Consider the following 25,050-nt stretch of genomic DNA (forward strand, 5'->3'; position numbering starts at 1 on the left):
AAAGCAGGGAAAACCAAAATCCGAATTTTCGAACTGATTGTTGAGGACCGCTCTTCTCGAATCTTCCGACTGTCGTACACCTCGCTCGATGACAATGCAGAGCATATATACTACGATGATTTTTTGATTGGTGACTCCATGGAGTGCTGTGTGCACAACGACCATGTATGTTAAATTAAAAGGAAGGTCAGCGTTGGCCGTAATATTGATAGCAAAATCGATTTTCGATCGCATAGTGATCATCTTCATTGCTGTGGTGTACAAATTAAACTCAGACACTGGTATCAAGTTATCAGTAACCAAAACTAAGAAGCGATCACAATAACTCATCGTGATCGCTTCTCAGTTTTGGTTACTGATAATTTGATACCAGTGTCTGTGTTTAATTTGTACACCACAGCACTGAAGATGATCACTATGTGATCGAAAATCGATTTTGCTATCAATAAAACATCAATAGTACGGCTAACGCTTTTAATTTTACGAACTTCTTTTTGTCAACTTTTTTTTTTAGTTTTGACTCAACCGAGAAATACTTTCTTCTTTGTGTAAATGTAACCCCTGGAAGAGACATACGTGCTACGTACTAACTAATATTCTGATGAAAATGTATGTCGAGTAGCATACCGGAATGATGAAGTTGTTACAGCAGCGGAAAGAAAATACTGAAAAAAAGTTGATAAATGCTTAACGGCCCATCGACGAAGAGATCATTAGATACCGAAGTTCGTACTCGACAAAGATTGTAGGCAGGGGGATAGGAAATACTGTACGCTGCATTTCGAAAGAAACATTCCGACACTGGCCTTAATCAGTTTCTGGGCACCACTGAAAACAAATTATTTGTGTATTATTTATAATTTAATTTAAACAACTCTCAAATTCTTGCTTGTGCAGTCTTAAACATAATATATTTATGTGTTTACAAGTATGGCTCATACACCATCTTATGCGACTGAAATAAAAATCTTACGCATTTTGATTTATTTCAAACCATTTCAGTGGTCACTGTAACAATGTCGTGTTTCTCATAAACTTGGATTTCAAGATCGTAAACGGTTCTCATAATTTAACATTACTATTGTTAAACAGTGTTAAATTACAATTATTACTCACTATTATTTTGCTTCCTACTTCATTCTAGAGGGGAAGACTGCCAAAGATCTTTTCAGTGCGGATGCACACCTGGCTCAGACATTTACGGAATCGGCGAAATGCCGTGAGTAATGAGGGTAATAGACAAGGGGCACTACTTTCGTAATGTGTGGATAAGTTGAGAATTTGGGTCTGACGGGAGGCGTGCTAGGATACTTTGTACAGTTTCGATCGTCACTGTGTTTGGATGGCTTAGTTGTCGTTGGCTCCTCAGCTTAGCGTCTTTGGTCAGAGGATTCACTGGTCACACTAATAAAAAATCTGAGTCCATGGATGCACGATGAACCGGACCGGGTGTCATGGGACGTCCACCTCACACAAATGCAAGAAACAATAAAGAACAAAATGAGATTGAAAAAAATAAAAACATGGTCAAAGCAACTGTCTAGTAAGCAGGAGACCTGGGTTCGAATGCCGGTCCTGCACAAGTTTTCAACTTTCCCCATTGATTTTCATCAGTGTTCACTCACAACCAATTTCTGTAAGTCTTTCCTTCCTCATTGGTTACAAATCAAGACTTTTGTCTTCAGTGTGATAGCTGCACGGAACGTCAAACTGAGCCTGGCACTCCCCAGCTAGGGAGCGGTTAACGAAAACACCGCATAAATAACATGCAAAGAGCAGATGGTAACAAAGTATGTGAGTAAGGGCAAAGTGACCATTTTGCAGACACCACCAGTAATCATGCTGCACATTCTCCCCTTTGGAAGACGTAGTCAGTGGTCATTCCATTGAACAAAGTAAGCTCATCATATTACGCAGGGGGAAAGTAATAGTCATCTGGACAGAGGAAGTTCCAAGGTTCAGTCATGTCAGGTGCGTCACGGAGACAATAATGTAAGATCTTCTGTGTCAGTTGCCAAATGATGGACGACGACACGCATGTGAAGTGATGTTCACTGGTGTCCAGGAGTGACAGTCAGGGCAGAGGACAGATCCATTAATCCAGTAGTGTGGAGCCGGTGTCTCATCACATGTCTTTTTTGTTGATGATTTGATACCGTGTTATGTGCATGTTGGTGGTCAGAAAGTGGTGGTGCATCGTTTTCCACACTCGTTGCCAATGAACAGTTGGGTACTACCACATTATGTAGAACCACGGGCAGAAGGACGGTATAAAAATCTTTTGCTTTTGGCAGGCGTGTTGTGGGAAGATCTTAGATCACATAGCTGTATTCGAGAATAAATGTCGGTACCTGAGAGAGCTGAGTTGCAACCTGCACCACAAACACTAGCAGGACATAAGAGACCAGGTTCAGATGATCCGTGAAGGAGGAGTGTGGACTGGACCATCATTTGTACATATTGCTCGTATAGAGGGCAGCTGTCTGTGCCCACATGTTAACCAGTCCCAGCCCTCATCATGCAGGGATAGGATGAGTGTGTCATAATATACTTTGAATACATATCCAGTGGACAGGAATTAGCCAAAAGTCCACTGAGGTCTGAAACTTGCTACCGCCTAGGGGGAGGACTTGTACTGTGTGATTGGGTTTTGATGCGAGATAGTGGTTCAGGTATTCCACATGTTGGGGTGATTCAAGTCCTAGAGCAAGTTCTGCCACACCATCACGTGTATGGTCTATAGTAACCATCGATAGGTTGCCATAGCTGTGCTGCACACGTGCTTCATAAACGTGACCCACATACATCTCAGTTCGGTAACTGATGGAATGGGGGCAACGGCGCCTAACCTGAGACTGTGCCAGATATCCGACACTGCCAACTTGTTGAAGTTCACAAGAGTGGCCATAGCCTGTCTGTATCACTCAGTCCAGTTCATTACACTGCAGACTTCATCAGCAGAATGAATCAACAGGAGCAGGTAGTCAGTTTATGCCCAACAGCAGAAGGCGATGCGCCATAGGGTGATGTATGCAGCTGAGTCACTCACAGAGTGCCTCGGAAGTGATTACATAAAGGTTGTTAGAAAGGGGGCAACTTTGTTGTAGAGATCTCTTAATGGATATTGGGCTGGATGTCCCTCGGTTGATATGGACTTGAGAGCTGGCTGCTACCAAAAGCACCATAGATTTTTAAATGGGCACGGTGGAAATCATATTCAATTCATCACCTGCAGCAGGAAATGAAGGTGCATTCTATGGAAGGCCCGATTGAAATCGGTGGAGATGATCACCGCACTCAGGCAGCATGGCGAGGCGATCACTGCTAGGTCTCTGCAGTAGCTGGTGGCCATTTGTACGTTGGAATGTCTCCACTGTGATGTTTCTTCTGTAGTGAATGTAATCAGCAGTGTGTCTTAATGGTGTCTGCCAAAAGCCTGAGGAATATCTTGTAGTCGGCTTTGAAAGTTGCAGGTGGCCGACAGTCATTGACCCATTGCCACCACTGGCTTGGATACGGGTACAAAAACTCCTTCAACTAAAGTTGGTGGGACATTGCAGTCCAGAGAAAAATTGTAACCCAGCATGGCATCATGAAGCCACAGAAGGTCCAGTAAAATTCGTTTGGGAATTCATCAAGCCCTGCAGTCTCAGTTGACAACACCCCTGCTCAAGGCATCCCACACCTGCTCAACCAAGACTTCTTATGTTAATGCCATCCATCATTGCTGCCATGTCGATAATTCGTGTCATGTGCTGTAACACTTGTGCAGTGACCTTGTCATCTATGGTTCATTCTTGGTAAAGATAACGAAAATGATCCCCCATGGCTCTCAATATGGTTACTTGCGTTGTACAGGAGCGACCAGCTGGTTTTATAAGGCAATGTCGGAGCACGTCTACCAGAATGTGGTGCATGGTATATACCTCTGCAGCCATTCAGTCATCAATGACAGTATGTGAGTTTTAATTTGGTGTTGTTCTCATTGTCTGTCCGACAGTAGGGTAGACTGTTGAGGTTGCTGAGTGCTGCATAGTAAAAGTCCAATGTGTTCCAGTGCAACGCAGCCATGTCCCCGCCAAACTGCGTAAGTCTCTCCTGGATTGCTGCTTTGCTGTAGAGAAGCCACCACAGCAATGTCAAGTGGTGTTGGGAGAAGTCAATCACAATCAGCCCATGTTGTGGCGACCTGCTGTCTGAGTCCTGGAAGTGAGTTATGTTCATCTTCCTTCCATAAGCTGTTACTGTGCCAGCCTTGTTGGGGTTGTAGATGCATCGTATAGATGTAGGGGCTGTGATCGAACAAGGCCAAAGGCCATTGCTTAGTGGCAATCACGCCCTGTATAAGACCTTGAGACACATATGAGCGATCCATTTGGCTCGCTGAATGATTGGTAAGATGCATGTCTCCAGAGCTGTCGCCAGGTACTGTTACACACATGGCGTGCATGTAAGTATCGTGAATCAACATACCCATTTCCAAATAAGTCATGTAGTGTGGGATTTGATCCCTGAGATAGGATGCAATTAAAATCACTGGCGAAAACACCATATCATCCTATGAAAAATGGGATGGAGGAGGAAGAGATTAGAGTTTAACGTCTCGTCGACAACGAGGTCATTATAAGGGGAGGATTAGGAAGGCAATCGACCATGCCCTTTCAAAGGGCATCCTGTCATTTTCCTGAAGCGATTTAGGTAAGTCAAGGAAAACCTAAATCAGTATGGCTGGATGCGTGTTTGAACCGTCGTTGTCCCAAATGCGAGTCCAATGTGATAACCACTGCGCCAGCTCACTTGGTAAGGAAGGCAATTTCCATCGAGTAGAACCTGGCCCAGCCACGATGTTTGGTGGTGCCAGCTGGTGCATAAACATTAATGAGTCATGTGTTGAGTACCGTGACCACTAATCCTCGAGTGGAGGGGAGTTACGTGATGTCAGGGGTTTCGATACTGACATCCACTAAAATCGACATGCCAGTTTCTGTGGAACTGCCAGACATCCGTGTACATTGCGTAATCGTAAAGTCCACGTGTGCTTTTGATCGCAGTTCTTGCAGGAATGAGAAGTCAATTCGTGTGGCTTCTATTGTTTCTCTAAGGAGTTGGGTCTAGGCAGGGGAGCTAACTATATTGGTATTCAAACCTGGCGATACTGCGGTTGGGCACGGTTATCCGTGGTGACGGTGGAGAGAATCAGACATCACGAGTGATGCCACGGCCTGCCAATGTGTACCTCCTGGTGTTGTTCAGACTGGATGGTCCAGAAGTACCTCAGCAGCCTCGGATCAGGGGCTCATGATGGGGGTATGGTGGTATGTTCATGTTCCATGAGGTTGTAATGGTTGACAGGAAGAGACCAAGTGGCATCTCAGCCTGCACTGGAACTTTCGTGCTGATCACTGTTCACTGCAGAGGACTGAGAGATGCATGCTGCTCACCCCACCTTTCATTCTGCAGGGGTACATTCGGTGGCAAAGGTGTCGTGCGGGATCAGTTCTTCTTCCTCTGGTGAGCTGGAATGCCGTGTTTCTAAACAGTCCCGTGGCATCATTGTCAGCATTTCAGTGAACGCTGTTTTTGTGTGTGGCCTTCGGTATCAGATAAGGGCATTGACTCATGCTTCACTGGCAAAAAGGCTTTGTTTGGTACGATAAGTGGATTGCCTGCCATCCTGCTATCGATGGTTCCAGCAGTGTTCGTTGGTATCACTGTTGTTGTATGGAATTCTTCCTATGGCCAGGCTGATTGACTGGCCAGGCGTTAGTCTGTGGAAGGTTGTTCCAATACAGCAATATCGGTCTGTTTTGTCTGGACAGGCAGAGATGTCGTGAGTGCCACCATGTACGTTTTTGGGAGGATTGTTGGCGTGAGTGGAGGTACCTCGTTCTCTAGTGGAAGTTGTGTGGTCTGATGCTGGAGGCACTCAGAAGGTAGATGACGTTTCTTACCACATCAGGAATACATTTTAGACTGGCTATCATAAATAACCATGGCCCAGCAGCCTCCTGTCTGGAGGTATGATGATAAGTGTCATAGGATTCGATAGGCATCTAATGTACTCTGTTAATAAGTGACTATGTCTTAAATTGAGTCTAATTTTGTACGAAAGGTAGCTCGAATATGCATATAGTGTGTAGTCCCATTCCAGGATGGTATGCCTAGACTTTTTCAACATTTCCGATTGTGTGGTAGAAGAGTCCTTGCTTCATCTCTTGAAGAACCTAGCCACATTTAGAGCCATTAAAAGGTTTCACATACACCATATAACCTATGATAAAAATGTGGATGCTGATGATGTCGACAGAGGGGTCTTGGCCTCCTCTTTTCAAAAGTGCTCGACATATAGTGCCTTTGGTCTAGCAAAGTTGTTTCGAAAAGCGAATTTCAATACCGATCTTCTGTATAGATTCGCCATGATCTTGTCGCGCTGTGGGGTCACGTTAGTGTAGGGTGGAGGAAGTAAAAAAGGTGAACGTGCTCTCGCTGCACGTGGAGGCACACAGCATGTCCAGTCCATTTGGCTGCTGCAGCCAGACTGACAACCTAACATGGGACGGTAGATGCCTAACCTGGCTGCGGTTACTCTCCGTCAAATAATGTGCAACGACACACAGATGGTGCAGTGAGTCCATTACTTGTTCAGGTGTGGAGGGGTTACAATTTGCTTGGTGCACAAGACGGCGATCCTCCTTTGTTGGTCGTAAGTTGTCGATTGGAACCTTGATGACGGGTATGCCTGTCCTCACGTTCCCATGCAGTCCAGCATTGGTCCACTGTCACATCTGAATGCCCCACAAGTCTGACTATTTAACGATTGGACCGCTTGGCCAGATGGAGATCCAGAACGAGACCCCTTCAGACTCTCTGAGAGGCTGATAACGCGATCTCAGACGAGTATGCAGCATCTTCGTGTCCTTCACAGTAATCACTCAGCATCTGACACTGTTCAGGCCACTTACGTACCCTACCAGGCCTGGTTACAAAGCTAAAGACAAACAACCCAAAAGCACTCTGGTGGCTATTCTACGTGTCACAGAGAATTGCAACTTTAAATTACATGCATGCCCGCCAATGGTGCCTATGTACGAAGTTTCATTGACATCACTTCTGGGAGCTTTAATTTTGTTGTCAGGCAGTGTACATGTACATCAATTCTACGCAATCCATCTTAAGATGCGTGGAAGAGAATACTTCTGGCATCATTATCTTTTCTTACCTTCCCAGTTCCACTCGGGAAAGGTGCGTGGGCAGGAAGACAGTCGAATGGCGTCGTTGTAGGTTTGCAGAGTCCAAGAATAGAAAATATGGACTCGACGTTATATTTAGACAGAAATTTTGCCCTATAAGCCTGACAACCTATTTTGAATAGAAATAGTGGGTTGAGTATTTTCAATCGTTTGTTAGTAACCAATTACAGTCAATTTTTTGAAAGGTCAACCTTAAATGAGCTTAAACTAAAAAAAAAAAAGAAAGATAATCGTATGCCAGAATAAATAGCATAAATAATTACCTATACTTCTTGTAGTGAAAAAGAAAAGATATTCAATTTTGGTTATTTCAGTTGCATTAACAAAGAATAATCTCTTGGTAAGTATTAATATTTTTCATTTGAATCCACTTTATCAGGAACGTTATTTTTCTTGGAAATTGTTTCGTATAACTTTTGACAATATAATTTAGATTACACAACATCATCATCATCTGCGTCGGTTTGTAGTTTATTGTGTTCCTTTTTTCGACTGGACGTAGAGGAACACCCCTTGAACGTTGGCATTTTGGCCTGGAAGTGCAAACTAATAATGTGGCAATATCAATAGTTCTGAGTAAAATTTTATTTAGTGATTTGAAATAACAAGTCAGCTTTTCATGCGCGGAGTCGCTTTCTATATGTTCCATAAATATCATAAAATGTTGCCAATGACCAAAGATAATTTACTTTCATCCTCCTTTTAGAATGGGATTGGTAGGTTAATCCGTATATCCTTGTGGTGCATTTTCTTATTCCTTACTATAGTTATTCCTCGCGCTTACATCAAACGATTCGAACAGGCCTTAATTGTGCGTTCTCTACTTCATCCATAAAAAACCTAACTGAAGTCATACAGTATAGACCATAATACATTTCGCAGAACACGACCACATGAAGCCGGACACTTGTCAACGCTACCTCAGTATGTGTCCTGAAATCTGTGAATTTCACGTCGTTTTTACTTTGCGAGACGTATGTGAGAGAAAGTAATACTTTGCCCGACTCTTCTTGGGATTTCAGTTGTGAACTAGCCAGTACTACACGACGCTACTCTTGAAGCGCCTGCCACTGGACTTTGTTGTGCATCTGCTTAACGTGGTCACTATTATTAAACGATCCCATGGCGAAACTTGCTCTTACAAGCAACACTACTTACAGAAATAATGAGCTTCGTACTTGCTCCAAGGGCCGACCATATTCAAATTATTTCTTTTCATAGATTCAGTATTATCCTGCACTTCAGTATTATAACAATTGCTGTCTAACTACCGGGGTTCTAAACTGCAACTCGTATGCTTGGGCTACCGGCCATTGCCTTTATTTTACTCACCTGGCCTTTCGAGCTGTGAACGGAGTTCTCAGAACTTGCCCCGACAGGACGACAAGGGCTTAAAGAAAATGTTTCTACCATAGGGTAATGATGTAAGTGGCTCTGTATGTTAGCCAGCGTGAGTAGAAAACAAATATTTGAATAAATTTGCTGGAAACGTATCTGTGTAAATACAGCTGTAGAGGAACATACTGTTATTGTTAAGGTTCAGCTAAGGACCCTTCACAAAGATCAGGTTAAGAACCGCTCCATGCGGCACGTCTAGCGGCGCAGGAGATCCGCGGCAACGGCCGAACAATGGCGCCCAGTTCGCGTGAGGCGTCTCTGTCGTGCCACGGAAGATGAGCTGTCGGCTGCGTGCTTGTGCGGTGAAAGTGTTACTGCCGGTAGATAAGTAACGTACAGCTGGCTCAGTGGTCTAGGGGTATGATTCCTGCTTTGGGTGCAGGAGGTCCCGGGTTCAAATCCCGGCTGAGCCCTTGCATTTTGGCTTCCAATAACAGTGACCACCCAAATGTATCGTGAACTGAGCATTCTCAAAATCAGAAATATTGCTTCTTGGAAATACGAATTAAAACAGTAAGTTACTCTGTAGATCTACATCTAAGTGATTACTATTCACAATAAAGTTCCTGGCGGAGGATCCAATGAACCACCTTGCCTCTACCGTTCCACTCTCGAGCGGCACGCGGGAAAAACGAGCACTTAAAATTTTTTGTAAGAGCCCAGATTTCTCTTATTTTTTGGTGATGATCATTTCTCCGTATATAGGTGGGTGGCAACAGAATGTTTTCGCAATCGGAGGAGAAAACTGGTGATTGAAATTTCATGAGAAGATCCTGTCGCAACGAAAAACGCCTTTGTTTTAATGATTGTCACTCCAATTCACGTATCATGTCTGTGACACTATCTCCCCTATTTCGCGATAGTACAAAACGAACTGCCCTTCTTTGTACTTTTTCGATGTCATCCGTCAGTCCCACCTGATGAGGATCCCACACCGCACAGCAATACTCCAGAATAGAGCGGACAAGCGTGGTGTAAGCAGTCTCTTTACTTGACCTGTTGCACCTTCTAAGTGTTCTGCCAATGAATCGTAGTCTTCGGTTTGCTCTACCCACAATATTATCTATGTGATCGTTCCAATTTAGGTTATTTGTAATTGTAATCCCTAATTATTTAGTTGAATTTACAGCCATCAGATTTGTGTGACTTATCGCGTAATCAAAATTTAGCTGATTTCTTTCAGTACTCATGTGAATAACTTCACACTTTTCTTTATTCATGGTCAATTGCCACTTTTCGCACCATACAGATATCTTATCTAAATCATTTTGCAAGTCGTTTTGATCATCTGATGACTTTACAAAATGGTAGATGACAGCATTATCTGCAAATAATCTAAGACGGCTACTGAGATTGTCTCCTATGTCGTTAATATATATCAGGAACAATAGAGGGCCTATAACACTTCCTTGGGGAACGCCGGATATTACCTCTGTTTTACTCGATGACTTTCCGTCTTTTACTACGAACTGTGACCTAACTGACAGGAAATGGCGCATCCAGTCGCACAACTGAGGCGATACTCCATAGGCACGCAGTTTGGTTAGAAGAGAAACAGCGTCGAAAGCCTTCTGGAAATCTAAAAATATGGAATCAGTTTGCCAGCCCCTGTCGATATCACTTATTGTTACTTCATGAGTATAAAGAGCTAGTTGTGTTTCGCAAGAACGATATTTTCTGAATGCGTGTTGACTGTGTGTCAAAAATTGTTTTCTTCGAGGTACTTCATAACGTTGGAATACATTATATGTTCCAAAACCCTACTGTAGATCGATGTTAGTGATATAAGCCTGTAATTCAGCGGATTACTCCTACTTCCCTTTTTGGGTATTGGTGTGACATGAGCAATTTTCCAATATTTAGGTACGGATCTTTCTGAGAGAGACTGGTTGTATGTAATTGCTCAATATGGAGCTATTTTATCTTCATACACTGAGAGGAATGTGACTGGTATACAATCTGGACCCGAGGCCTTGGCTTTATTAAGCGATTTAAGCTGCTTTGCTACACCAAGGATATCTACTTCTATCTTTCTCATCTTGGCAGTTGTTCTTGCATGGAATTCAGAATATTTACTTCGTCTTCTTTGGTGAAGGAGTTTCGGAAAACCGTGTTTAATAACTCTGCGTTAGTGGCACTGTCAACAGCGACTTCACCGTTGTTATCGCGTAATGAAGGTATTGATTGCGTCTTGCCACTGGTGTGCTGCTTTATGTATAACCAGAATCTCTTTGGGTTTTCTGCCAGATTTCGAGACAGACTTTCGTTGTGGAAATTATTAAAAGCATCTCGCATTGAAGTACGCTCTATATTTCGAACTTCTGTAAAACTTTGACAATCTTGGGGATTTTGCGTTCTTTTAAATTTGGCATGCTTTTTTCGTTGCTTCTGCAACAACGATTTGACCCGTTTTGTGTACCATGGGGGATCAGTGCCATCACTTATTACTTTGTGGTATATATTTCTCAATTGCTGTCGATACTATCTCTTTTGAAACATTCCACAACTTTGCTACGCTTACATGATCAGATCGGAAGGAGTGTCTTTTAAGAAGGCGTTAAGAGCATTTTTATCAGCTTTTTTAAATAGATATACTTCGCGTTTCTTTTTGATGGTTGTAGGTGTTACGATATTCAGCCTAGCAGCAACTGCCTTGTGGTCGCTAATCCCTGTATTCGTCACAATACTCACTATTTGTCCAGGATTATTTGTTGCTAAAAGGTCAAGTATGCTTTAGCAACCATTTACGCTTCGAGTGGGCTCATGAACTAATTGTTCATAATAATTTTCTGAGAAATCATTCAGTACCATTTCGGATGACGTTTTATGCCTGCCGCCGGCTTTAAACGTATAATTTTTCCAGCATATCGAGGTTAGATTGAAGTCACCACCGACTATAATTGTATGATCGGGCTACTTATTTGAAATGAGATTCAAGTTGTCTTTGAACTGTTCAGCAACTATGTCATCTGAGTCGGGGGTCGGTAAAACGATCCAATTAATTGTTTATTCCGATTATCAGGTATAACCTCGACCCATACTATTTCACACGAACTATCTACTTCAATTTCTCTACAAGGCAAACTACCTCTGACAGCAATAAATACTCCACCATCAACTGTGTTTAATCTATCCTTTCTGGATACTGTTAGATCGTTTGAAAAAAATTCGGCCGAACCTATTTCCGGCTTTAGCCAGGTGTGTATCTACAACTATTTAAGCTTCAGTGCTTTCTACTAGGGCTTGGAGTTCTGGTTCTTACCCAACACAGCTACAACAATTTAAAACGACAATACCAATCGTTTCTACAACTACCTTACTGTGTTTTACCTGCCCACTTTCTGACGGACGCCCCTTCTGTGGTTCCCTGAGACTCTCTAACCCAAAAAACAGCCCAGTCCCTTCCACACAGCCCCCGCTACCCGCGTAGCCGCCTCCTGTGTGTAGTGGACTCCTGACCTATTAAGCGGAACCCGGAAACCCACCACCCGATGGCGCAAGTCAAGGAATCTGCGTCCTACACAGTCACAGAACTGCCTGAGCCTCTGATTCAAACCCTCCACTCGGCTCTGCACCAAACGACCACACTCGGTTCTATCGACGATGCTGCAGATGGTGAGCTCAAGCTTAATCTCGTAAGCAAGACTGGCAGTCTTTACCATTTCCACTAGCCACCCTAAACCAGACAGAATCTGCTCCGATTCCACGCGACACTCGTCATTGGTACCGACATGAGCCACCACCTGCAGTTGGCTGCACTCTGTAATCTTCATGGCATCTGGAAGCACCCTTTTCACATCCGGAATGACTCCCCCCAGAATGCACACGGAGTGCACACTGGCTTCCTTCCCCTCCTTAGCAGCCATGATCCTAAGGAGACCCACTACGTGCCTAATGTTGGAGCTCCCAACTACCAGCAAACGCACCCTCTGTGAATGCCCATACCTTGCGGGCCGAGAAGCTTTAGGGTGGACGATTGCATCCGGCTGAGAGACATCGTCAGCCACAGATAACGCCCGAAACCTGTTCGTCAAACGAACCGGGGAGGCCCCAACGATCGGCCCCTCAGAAAGTTTTTCGCTGCCTGCCTGACTTTGGAATGACCTCCCACTCGACCACAGGCCAACATTAGTGCACGCAGTACCTGGGGCGGTCAAAACAGTGGACCGATCAGAGGAAATGTGGCACGTGCTCGATGTCCCTCGAATCCCCACGTCCGATTCCCCACAGTGACGCCCCTTGGCAGCAGCCTCAAGCTGTGTGACGGAAGCCAACGCAGCCTGAAGCTGTAAGCGAAAGGTCGCCAACTGAGCTCACATCTGTGCACAACAATCACAGTTCCTATCCATTACTGCAGTCGCTCCTGTTTTAAGGTCGTAAAAATATGCAACAAACGAACTGCATGTTAGACATTTCCCATCGAAATGTACAACACCTTCCGCACAGCTGCAATATCACATTTATTGTGTCTCGTTTGGTTTCTGTTGTGTTGTGTTGTTTTGGATTATCTTGCAAATGCGGATTACTACAACATGTACTGATTGATGACATGTAAGAAACAAAGACGAAATACTGAAAGTTCAAGAACTTTGTTGGTGGTTAAAAAAAATGCTATAACGCACTGGTGATACTGCAAAGCGACAAGTCTTTCGGACAACAGGAAAAGAACTGTTGTTACCGCAATGAGAAAACACCATTCTAGACATTTCTAAAGACAATTTTCAGAACGGTCTTACCAAAATAGGGAAACTTGGAAGTGTGACAGTTACTGTTCATCTTACACGTTGAAGATTTAGATGATAGCATTAGTTACTATCTCAGACTTAACGCAATTATTTGCGAGAGATAATACGAGATAAAAATGGTACAAATGAATAAGGTCCATAGTTGAAGAGAACTGCTCAAATATGTGGGACCCATACCATGCTGGAATAGCAACAGACTTCAAGCGCATGTAAAGAAGAGCGGTGGGAATGATAACAATCATGTTTGACTGGCGAGAGTGTGTAACAGAAATGCTGAAAAATCATAATAATGTAACGTCAAAGAAGATGGCGTACATTCCGCAAAAAAATACTTAGGAAATTCCAAGAACCGGATTTCATGCTGGTTATATTACCCAGTCCCCTGGGTGTACATCCAGTACAGACCGAGCAGATAAAATTACACAAGTAGCAGCTTGCTCGGACGTCTACGACGCACCATTCTTCCCACGCCCCATCCGTGATTGGAAGGTGAGGAATCTCATTATATTATACAATCACAAACACTCTCTGCCACATAATTCATAGCTCAGATACAAGTAATTGTGTTACTCAAAAGTTTAAGAAATTTGTAAACTGCAAACATTCGCTGATTCTGCGCTTCTTGTTTCTCCTTATTGCTCCGTAGCTAGGAGAAAATAATACGTGTCTTGTGGGTCAACCTTAATGCACAGCACTGTTACACCCAACCTAATATTTGGGAAAAATTGACCCATTTTCCAACTTTCCTCATAACATAAACCATCCTCTCTTCACTGAAATGGGAGCCTTGCAATACTTCATTTGTCGTAGCTTCTGGAACTTATGTCTGCAGCGACATCTATAGAGACGTAAGATGAGGAAGTTTGCACACTTTTCAAAGTTTTGTAGAGTAGGACTAACTAACACGTGATGGGCTTTAAGTATTGGAAAACCGCGCGATGTGCAAGTTGAGAATCGTAGACGAGGGTTTGAATCAATCCTGCAATGAATGCGAATCTAGTGTAATGGATAAAATACCAGCGTGTTCTAATCTGCTCAGTGTTGTTTGTCTGCTAGCACTGACAACTCTACGCAAACGCCGCTGCTCTCGGTCGTTATGTGAAGGGCGTCGGCCACTGCGTTGTCCATGGTGAGAAATAACGTGTGAAGTTTGGTATTCTCAGCACATTCCTGACATTGTGGACCTCGGATTACTGAATGCCCCAACGATTTCCGTGAAGGAATGTCCAATGCGTCTAGCTCCAACTACCACTCCGCGTTCAAAGTCGTCGTGCGGCCATAACAAAAGACAATTCCGCCAAACTACTGCCCTTTCATAACTTGTGCATACGATACGAACGCCACATTAATACGTGCATATTGCTGTCCCATGACTTTATCATCCCGGCGTACGTGGGATATTAAATGATAATCTTAATTTGTAGTGATGACTGGGTGTTGTGCGATGTCCTTAGGTTAGTTAGGTTCAAATGGCTCTGAGCACTATGCGACTTAACTTCTGAGGTCATCAGTCGCCTAGAACTTAGAACTAATTAAACCTAACTAACCTAAGGACATCACACACATCCATGCCCGAGGCAGGATTCGAACCTGCGGCCGTAGCGGTCGCTCGGCTCCAGACTGCAGCGCCTAGAACCGCACGGCCACTCCGGCCGGCGGTTAGTTAGGTTTAAGTAGTTTTAAGTTCTAGGGGACTGATGACCATAGATGTTAAGTCCCATAGTGCTCAGAGCCATTTCTTAATTTGTACCTACAAATGCTAAATGGTTTCTTCAAACTGTTCATTATATTCGTAAGGCAAAGAATTAATTAACACTACCGTGTAGGAAAAATCACATTTGTTTATTAGGAGGTAATAACGACGTTTTTTGGCTCCTTTGAAAGTGTTAAAATCTTACCAATATTCACAATACTTGGAATAACATAACTCGTGAGCCAGTTGGAGGTGTAGGTAATGAACTGACCTTGCGGGGGTGTGGTAGGGACACAACTCAATTAAAAAGGTAATACTTGAGTACATGTGAGGAATATTGCAGTTAATTTATTAGCTATTTCATTTGCAGCATGTAGAAATTAACGCCAGTGTCAAATTTTGATACCATGGATCGTGGACCATATGCTGGGCTTTGAAAATCTCAGTGGGGATTCGCTTTGCAAACTTTCACTGTCGAAAATATTACAATTTATAAAATTTTCGGGTCTATCATGCCATGGTCGGGTAAATTTCACATTAAAACCTAATGTTTTGTCTGAATCTGAGGAGGAGATTTTAAGGGGGGTTCGTAGTTTCTTTGAGTGTCGGAAACTGAATGACATCTGGATCCCGGGCTGAAGAAAATAGATACGTATCGTCCGTCACGGCGTGATACCAACAGCGGACCACAGGGCACCCTACAACAGCCAGTTTCGCCCGGATATTCAAAGGATGTAATTTCACGCCACGCGTAAACGGAATTTTGCTGCAGTCAGTAGCGAGCCAGGGTGCGATTAGGACACTCAAAAAAGCTACGATTTCCCTTGGAAATGTCTTCCGAAGATGGGGACGAAACGTTGGGCTTTAATGTGAAATCCATCCAACTGCAGCGTAATAGCGCCTAATATTTTAATAAAAGCGATGGGCTCAGCCGGGATTTGAACCCGGGACCTCCTGCACCCAAAGCAGGAATCATACCCCTAGACCACTGAGCCAGCCGAAGTGAATAACACGCATACGTCTATGGCTGTAGCAGGCTTTCCAGTGTGTGAGTTTGTCCTTGAGTCACGAAAACATCTTACGCCTATCGTTTAGGATCCTGATGCTGTTTTCGAACGTGAGCATTTAATCGTGTGCTACTGGGTGTTGAGCCGAGAGGCTGTTTCCGTTTTATGTACAATATTTCGAAGAGCGACCAAATCGAGTAGTTCAGGAACTGCGAATTGTGCTGTTACGTGCACACACGTTAACTGGATTCCAACCTGTGAAAGGGTACAGTACCGCCCAACATTGAAAATAGGTACGAAATTCTTGTCAGAACAACACATTTTTTGTGTAAAAGTAACTTAATTTCAACTAATACAGCGAAGCCGGATACCAGTGTGGGAAAGAATGACTATTTATTTAATTGATCACATGTGCACTCCCTCAAAATAAATCCCTACATCCAGTTTGGTGAGATCTGGGAAAGGAATGAATGTATGGTCGTCTGCTAACCACAGATAGTGAATCGGAATATATGATCATCTTTGAGTCGATCCTTTGGCTACCTTTGGTGAGACCAAAGAGATGGAAGTTACCAGAGCTTTGAGCGTCTGAAATGTGGCTGACCAATAAGGTAGCAAGGTGCTTCTCCCACTTCGAGAGAGGTGCGAGAGAATCAGAATACGGCCATGTTTCAGCACTCTGCCGCTGAACCTTCTGCTGTAAAGACCTGTTTTTTTGTTGTGCTCCGCAATGAAAGAGTGGAGGCATGGTATGGATGTGGAATATTTAAGAGTAGTTAGAATTAATACTTTCTCTTTCACAGGACCTTTTGTGGGGAAAATTACAAAGTTGAGGCAGGTAATTTTAAGGGGATTGTAGTAAACCAACGGTCACAAAGAGCCCACGTGTAGTTATAAGTTGAGATACTTCCGTGAGCTTAAGCTGAAGTATTTAAGAATTAATAGCGTGTGTACAATAAGCTGAAATATTTAAGAATTAATAGCGTGTGTACAATAAGCTGAAACATTTAAGAAATAGCGTGTGTATCATATGTTGAAGTATTTAAGAAATATCATTCCGTGTGACGCTAAATTTAAACTCTGAGAGAGAATCAAGGTGAGTCGGCCGTTTTTCCAGCAACGCCACTTGGCTTGCATTGCACAGGAAGACGTGCGTTTATCTCCAGAGTTCACAGTAGGAAAGTAGAATTACAAAGTGGGGCAGTGTCGTGTGAAACTGGGATAAATATTGATTGAAGTGGGAAAGCGGAAAGTGATGAAGTTGTAACCGTTCTTTGTGTAATATTTCATATTGTTGTGTTGTGTATGTCTTGTAATTTGGGTATGTGTGTTTTGCATGGGAGTAGCAAGGTAGTTTCGAAAGATTTGTGGGTATGCCTGTTCCTTCTGTATCGCTCGATCTGGAGGAAAGTTTCGTGAGGATTATTGTGAGAGGCGAAGTGTGAGGTATAATAAAAGATCCACCATCCGATCCAGGGAGTGCACTGTTGCGGTAAATAGATTACGAGACCATAGTATAGAGATTCACTAACGTAAAGCCATGCCCACTGGGCGGAATTTCTCATGTGATTTTGTTGTAGGTTGTAGAATTTGTGTGTTTAGGAATAAATCAAATAGTGAAAAGAAAGAGATTGGTGGCCTTTTTTCATTAAATTGTATGTTATTGTAATGTCCCGAATTTATATAAAAGCCGTTAAATCAAAGACAAAAGGTAAATGTGGTATTGCCAGTGCGTAGTGTACAGTCAGAGTTCTATAAATCACTGATAGTCAGATGCGTGTTTCCGTTGCGTATTATTCATACAGGAGGATAATTTGTAACTAAATAGTAAGATACGAGAATTCATGTTGCTCGATAAATAAAGGAAGATTCCACTCGCTTGGCAAACCACTCATCTTGCAGGCCTGACTGCTTGATGCCACAGTATGAGAAAGGCAAGTGGGTGCCTCTCACCTGAAATATTACTATAGTGTTCTTCGTTTACTTTTCCCACGTAATGTTAAAAGTATGAAGGAAGCAATGTTGGATGCCGTCGTCAGGTCGATGCGAAGTCATTAAAGGCAGGACATGTGAACTCGAATTTTCGATGATGCGATTCAGAACATGGAGAAACGAGAGACAATCTGATCTTTGAAAAACACGTACGATCAAATGACGAACATCACTTTCTGGTCTAGATTTGGGTTTCTTCTAAACTATCAAGGAACCTGTAATTAATTTTAGTTTGTTTTATTACGGCCGAACAGTGGCGCCCAGTTCGCGTGAGGCGTCTCTGTCGTGCCACGGAAGATGCACTGTGGGCTGCGTGCTTGGGCGGTGAAAGTGTTACTGCCGGTAGATAAGTAGCTTTCAGCTGGCTCAGTGGTCTAGGGGTATGATTCCTGCTTTGGGTGCAGGAGGTCCCGGGTTCAAATCCCGGCTGAGCCCTTCTATTTTGGCCTCCAATAACAGTGACCCCCCGTATGTATCGTGTACTGAGCATTCTCGAAATCAGTAATAAGTTCCGTTTCAGCCGCGCTCGCGAGTGGCCGCTGTTAACTGTTGCGCTGCACTTCAGTGTTTACATCGCTGTACGTGTGCTTCGCCGAGTGCCGTCCGTCCGTTAATCTCCGTGTTCGTTCTTGTTCCTTGTGATCTGATAGCTCTTTCTGGTCTTGCTGCTGCTACTTGGAATTTCGGTTGTTTAACCGAAATTGCTTCGCTGGATTAACCATGGCTACAAACCTCAGGAAGAATACTCTGGTATTTGCTTTTGACAAAGAATCCCGTCCTGTTCAGCCGACATCCCTGGAAATAGATGACTGGATTACACAGGTAATTAGTCTAAATTCTGAAACCGTTCATACCTGGCAACTGGATCAGGAAAAATACTGTGTTTTTGTCAAGTTAATCAGTGCTTCGACTGTTGATAAAGTGTTACGAAAGTGGGGCTACGAAGTAGATTTTGTGCATAGAAATGGTTATAAAAGTAAGGTTTCCATCTATAGAGCGGACATTCATTACAAAACCGTTCGTGTCTTGAATCTCCCCATTGAAATTGAAAATGATAAGATTAAGGAAGCTCTTTTAAACTACGGAGACGTTAAATCAATTGCAAATGAAAGATGGTCGCCTCGCTTTAAACTGCAGTGTTTTAACGGGGTCCGCTGTGTAGAGATGGACGTTAAGACGAATATTCCGTCTCACATAACTGTTTGTGGGTATAAGGCACAAATTGTTTATACAGGTCAGGAAGCTACATGTCATATATGTAACGAAACCGGCCACTTCAGACAGGAATATCCGCGGCGAACTGTTGTGCTTAAAAGTAATTTGATACAGCGTCAGAAGCTTACCTTAAATGATCTGTTACCAAAGAATAGCCCGGAACAACTGGTTGAGGATGTTAACGCAGCGGGACAAGCTGATGTCTCCCTTCACGATAACAGTCAATTTCCCCCGTTAACAACAAAAGGAAACCCCGTTGCCACTGCTCGTGAAACTGAAATGCAACCGAAAAAACGACCTCTGGAGATAACTGATAGTTGTTCAGAGGACGAGCTGTCTTGTCCCACTCCCTCACTTCGCAAGCAAAAACAGTGCGATGAGAAGGCAGAGGAACCTGAAGGCAAAATGCGAATGGAAACTAATGAACAGAAAGATAATACACATACGGTACCAGAAAATGAAAGGGGTGTAAGCAGCATTAATTTGCAAGAAACAACAGGTGCAGTAACCGATTGCAAAGATCAGAATCTATCTGTTAATAACCAAATTCAGGGAGAGGATGCAAAACTGCAGTCTCCATTTGTTTCCCTCGATCAGAAAGTGAGTGAAATTAATAAAGAACGAGGAAGTGGTGGCCAAACTGAAATCACGGTCAACACCTCAGGGCAGGCGCCGGCAACCGAAATTGCTAAAGCGTCTGCCGCTGCTCCAGATAAGCCGCGAAGTAAAATACCGACGCAACCAAATGAGAATGTAGCTCGTAACCAAGGGAAAGGAAAATCCAGTAGGGGCGACCCAAGCCCAAAGAATGTTCAGTCCGAAACGGTCGTACACGAATCACTGGAGGAAAAATCAGAAAGTTTACCAGGACATCAGTCTGCTTGCGGTACAAGAGAAAACATCAGAAGTAGAAAAAAACGGGACAGTAACTAATAAACTGATTGAAGTGTTATTCCATGCTCAGCCTTCCGAGAAAACTGTTACAGCTTAACTGAACCCTGAACCACAGTAAACTAAATTAGTTCAACAAAACAACTACATAGTGACAGCACAATGACGCAATCTTATTCTGTCACCACTATAAACATAAATAAAATCACGACCTGTTTGAAATTATCGGCCCTTAAGGAATTTTTGTACGAATCCGCGACTGATATTGCCCTGTTACAAGAAGTTCTAATTTCGGATTTGGTAATTCCCGGTTTTGTCAGTTACATAAATGTGTCTCCCGAAACAAGTGTTGGAACAGCTATTTTGGTAAGGGAAGGGATTACAGTAAGCGAGGTGGAACGACTGGAATCCGGAAGGGGAATAGGACTAAATATCTATGATGTGACTATCATCAACTTGTTCGCCCCTTCAGGAAGTTCTCATCGAGCTGACAGGGCACGTTTCTTCAAAGATGACTTGATATACTTGTTAAGGAAATCACCAAGACAGTTATTACTTGGAGGTGATTTTAATTGTGTTTTAAATCGAAAAGATCAGTTACCTAATTTTAATTTCTCAAGTGAACTAAAACAATTAGTTACTGGTTTAGAATTAAAGGATATATGGGAAATCAAATACCCCTCCATTGTTGAGTTCACTTATGTCACGGCAACATCACGTAGCAGGATTGATAGACTATATATTTCTAAAAATCTTGTAACTTCCGTGACAAAAGTAGAAACCATTCCTACGTACTTTTCAGACCATTCAAGTGTCTTAGCTTGCATAAATCTAACAAGACAGCCGGTTCGCCGATTCAAGAATCAGTGGAATTTGAACACTTCCTTGTTAGTTAATCATGATTTAGAAGATCTGATAAAAGAAACATGGGCAATATGCCTGCGAGCCCGTAGTAGATATGCCACTGCTATTGACTGGTGGGTTAAAATGGCAAAGCCAAAGTTGAGGAAAGTTCTTATTCAATACAGTGCCCAGAGCGCAAGGGAAATGAAATGCACTATAGAGTATTACTACTCCGTTTTGAGAGATCTATATGATCAAGTCTCAGCAGGTTCCTCACTTCGGATAGCAGACATAAAAAAAGTCAAAGCCAAGTTACTTAATATCAAGAGAAGTCAAATGGAAGGGTTGAAAATAAAATCGAAGGCAAATTCGGTGTCAGCAGATGAAGCTACTTCCTTATATCATTTAGTGAAGCATACGAAAAACGGGAGAAGGACTTTTATTGAAGAAATTCGAACAAAACACGGCACGATTCTCAGAACCCAGCAGGATATCATGGACGAGATTTATCGCTATTATTGCGAGCTATATTCTGTACATCAAAGTAGTGATGTTTCCTTGGAAGAATTCCTTGACATCCTAGCCCCACAGCTGACAGAAGATGACAACGAAAATTTTCTCGAGGTTGTCAGTGAAGAAGACGTGTATGAGACTCTGTGCGCCTCGCCACCAAAAAAATCCCCAGGACCGGATGGTCTGCCAGCAGAATTTTACGTCCGTTACTGGCCAATAGTAGGTGCGAAAATCACGGACATTGTAAATGAGGTTATTCAGGGTAAAATGATTCCGGCTGAGTTTAAGGAGAGTAAAATTGTTCTGGTGCCAAAAAATAATGGAAACAAAGATTTAAATAATTTTCGTCCAATTTCATTGCTGAATTCTGATTATAAATTAATAGCTAGAATAATAAACAAGAGAATTTCGTGCCTTACAGATAAAATTATTAGTCAACATCAGAACTGTGCGCAAGGCAGAACCATTTTTCAAAATCTAGCGGAATTCAGGGATATCATTGCAATAACTTCTGTAACAAACATAAAGTGTGCTTTATTGTTTTTAGATTTTTATAAGGCGTTCGATGTAGTAAACCATGAATATCTTCTACAGACATTGAAGAAAATAGGTTTCAACGATAGGGTTATACAGTTGATTAAGAACATAGCAACTGGAATAAATGCTAAAATAGCGGTGAATTGTCAACAATCCAGGCCGATGCAAATACAACGAGGTGTTCCTCAAGGAAGTCCTCTGTCCATGTCGCTCTTCGCAATTTCGCTGGAACCTTTCCTCCGACATGTCCATGCTACATTAAAAGGCTTAACATTATCAGGAAACAAAACAGTTATAAGAGCCTATGCTGACGATATAGGGGTAATTATAAGGAATAATGACGAGGTAACCACGCTAGCAACAGTGATTGATTCGTACTGTAGAGCATCTGGAGCCGATGCAAACGGAAAAAAAGTAAGATGTTAAATCTCAGAGGTTTTGATAATATCAACGTCGAGTGGGCAAAATTAGTCCGACAACATAAAACACTTGGGATCACCCTGACAGCATGCCCTATGAAAATGACTGCTTTAAATTGGAAAGTAGCAGCAGATAAAGTGCAAGGAGCCATTGTAGAGAATTTAACTCGATATATGAACCAAGTTCAAAGAACACAGTATATCAACTCATGCATCCTTGCTAAGGCTTATTATACTGCCCAGCTGTTTCCAATACCGAGAATGATAGCGAGGAGAATAATGTCCAAAATCACAAAATTTTTGTGGAGAGGTGAAGTGTTCAGAGTATCTGCTAAAGTAGCCACTTTAGATCCTAAAAATGGTGGACTAGGATTAACTGATATAACGGATAAAGCCTCTGCTCTTTTTATCAAAAGGCAAGTTAATTTAATAAGAGACTCGCGAGAAAGCATAACCAGCCAACTTTTCGAGATCATTAAACCTCCAAGCCTGCTTCCCCCGATTGACGTGCAGAATATCAACAGTCGCTTGCAGCACGTGAGGATTTTCTATGTTGGGTTTAGTTATGTCAGTGTCGAACTCAGTCAGTCCCGACACTTAACATCAAGAGCCATAATGCGGGAACGAAAGAAAAGCGAAGGAAGAAACAAAATAGAACGACAGTTTCCAAACATTGAGTGGACTGAGATTTGGAAAAACATTAGTTCTAATGTGCTCACGTCTAATATAAAAACGTCATGGTACAAGACAGTTAACAACATAGTTAGCACCAATGAAAGACTGCACGCAATCGGACTCTGTGAAACAAATTTATGTCAACAGTGCCATCTAGTTGACACAGTAATTCATAGATATACTTGCAGTGGTCACATGAATAGTTGGAAGTGGATCCGGGAGCAAATAGCTCTGATTACAAGAACATCCCCTGAGTATATATCGCTGTCATTGATACACAGGCCTGAAGCACGCTATTTCCCAGAAGCAAAAAATAACGCTGTGTACTGGTTGCTGGGAAATTTTGTTAACTACGTCCTTAACAAATTAGGATCCGATAGCATCATAGAGTTCAAGGTACACATGCTGTGTGAGTTCCACAAAATTAGAAGCTATTCGAATCACAAGAAAAAGTTCGGTAATATGCTAAAAATTGTATTTGAAAGAATGGGCATTGGTTAATATAAAAAAGAAGACTGTGTTGACAGTGATGTATTGTAGTTACCTTAAGGATACTATTTTTAAGATTTTACAGTATATTTATGATGTGTGCTTACTTTATTTCAGAGAGTAGTTTTTTGAAATTTCTAAGCTAATGTACAGAACTTATGTGACATTGAGTTGTGTGTCTAATAGTGCCAAACACAAAACATGAAAGGTGCATTATTGGCTTATACTAGAAATTTGGAAATAGACAGTTTTTATAGAAATCTCCTTATCGATTGGTTAAAACCATATTCAATGACTGGCACATTGCGCTGTTCATTTTTGCAGTGAAAAGACTGATTATATAGACCTGATCACTTCAAATACTTAGATACACTTAATGTCCAGAAAGTGTAGTTGGAAGGCTAGTCAACTTTATTATATGTCTCCTTTCCGCCATTCTCAAGTATTTATGTTCAATTTAATTCTTCTGGTGATTTAGTCAGTAACACAATCTTCTGTTGTCTTTCCTTAATGTCAGCGCAATTGAAATGATCAAACCGCTTTGTTTAAATAACTACATGTATGTTTAACTTAGAATGTATTTGCAATGTGTAACATTGTTTTTTTTAATAAAGGTTTTATAAAAAAAAAAAAAATCCCGGCTGAGCCCTTCCATTTTGGCCTCCAATAACAGTAACCCCCCCGAATGTATCGTGTACTGAGCATTCTCGAAATCAGATATACTGCTTTATGGTTAAACAAAGTAAAAGAGTAAACGGCACTATAGATGCTCAATATTACAGTGTCAGAGTCCTGTTAGGCAATTCCCACCAAATGTTGCAATACCTCTGCACATGTTCTGCATCAGATTTTCGAGTCCGATCTAGCTAACGTTATGTTATTTCGCTTCTTGTTTCTCGCTATTGCTTCATTGCTGGGAGATAATAATGCGGGTCTTGTGGGTCAATCTTAATGCAAATTACTGTTAAGCCCAAACTAATTTTTGGGAAGGTTTTGCCCATTTTCCAACCTTCCTTCCAACGCAAAACCTTTTTTCTGCTCTGGAGTGAGAGGCTTGAGACACTTCGTTTGTCGTAAAGTGGGGAACGTTCCGTCAATAGCGAAATCTATAGAGACGTAAAACGAGGATGTTTGCACATCTGCCAACGCATGGTAGAGTAACTACTACGGTATGTTTTTACACAGTGTCCATTTGCCTGAACTCTCAGAACAATTTAGGCGAACGGTGTAGCCATAGAGAATGATACAGATGAACCTAATTGAAATTAATTTATGATCAAAATTTTGAAGCTGCAACAACCACACAAGGTTGAGTTTAGTATATGTGAGCTTCCTTTAACACGCGAAATCAAAGTCACATAAAATTACTGCTGTTCGATGGGA

The 25,050-nt window shown here is 42.3% G+C and overlaps 1 protein-coding gene and 3 non-coding genes across 4 annotated transcripts in view; 2 read left to right on the forward strand and 2 right to left on the reverse strand.

The window, feature by feature from the left end:
• Positions 1–25,050, reverse strand: part of LOC126416087 (uncharacterized) — a 691,436-nt gene that overhangs the window by 525,868 nt on the left and 140,518 nt on the right. The gene's annotated exons all lie outside the window — the stretch shown is intronic.
• Positions 8,990–9,061, forward strand: Trnap-ugg (transfer RNA proline (anticodon UGG)). The gene has a single exon. It is a non-coding gene; the product is annotated as a tRNA-Pro (tRNA).
• Positions 16,010–16,081, reverse strand: Trnap-ugg (transfer RNA proline (anticodon UGG)). Its single transcript has one exon. It is a non-coding gene; the product is annotated as a tRNA-Pro (tRNA).
• Positions 18,449–18,520, forward strand: Trnap-ugg (transfer RNA proline (anticodon UGG)). The gene has a single exon. It is a non-coding gene; the product is annotated as a tRNA-Pro (tRNA).

Source organism: Schistocerca serialis, chromosome 1, assembly GCF_023864345.2.
Source record: "Schistocerca serialis cubense isolate TAMUIC-IGC-003099 chromosome 1, iqSchSeri2.2, whole genome shotgun sequence".
NCBI classification, from domain to species: Eukaryota; Metazoa; Arthropoda; class Insecta; order Orthoptera; family Acrididae; genus Schistocerca; species Schistocerca serialis.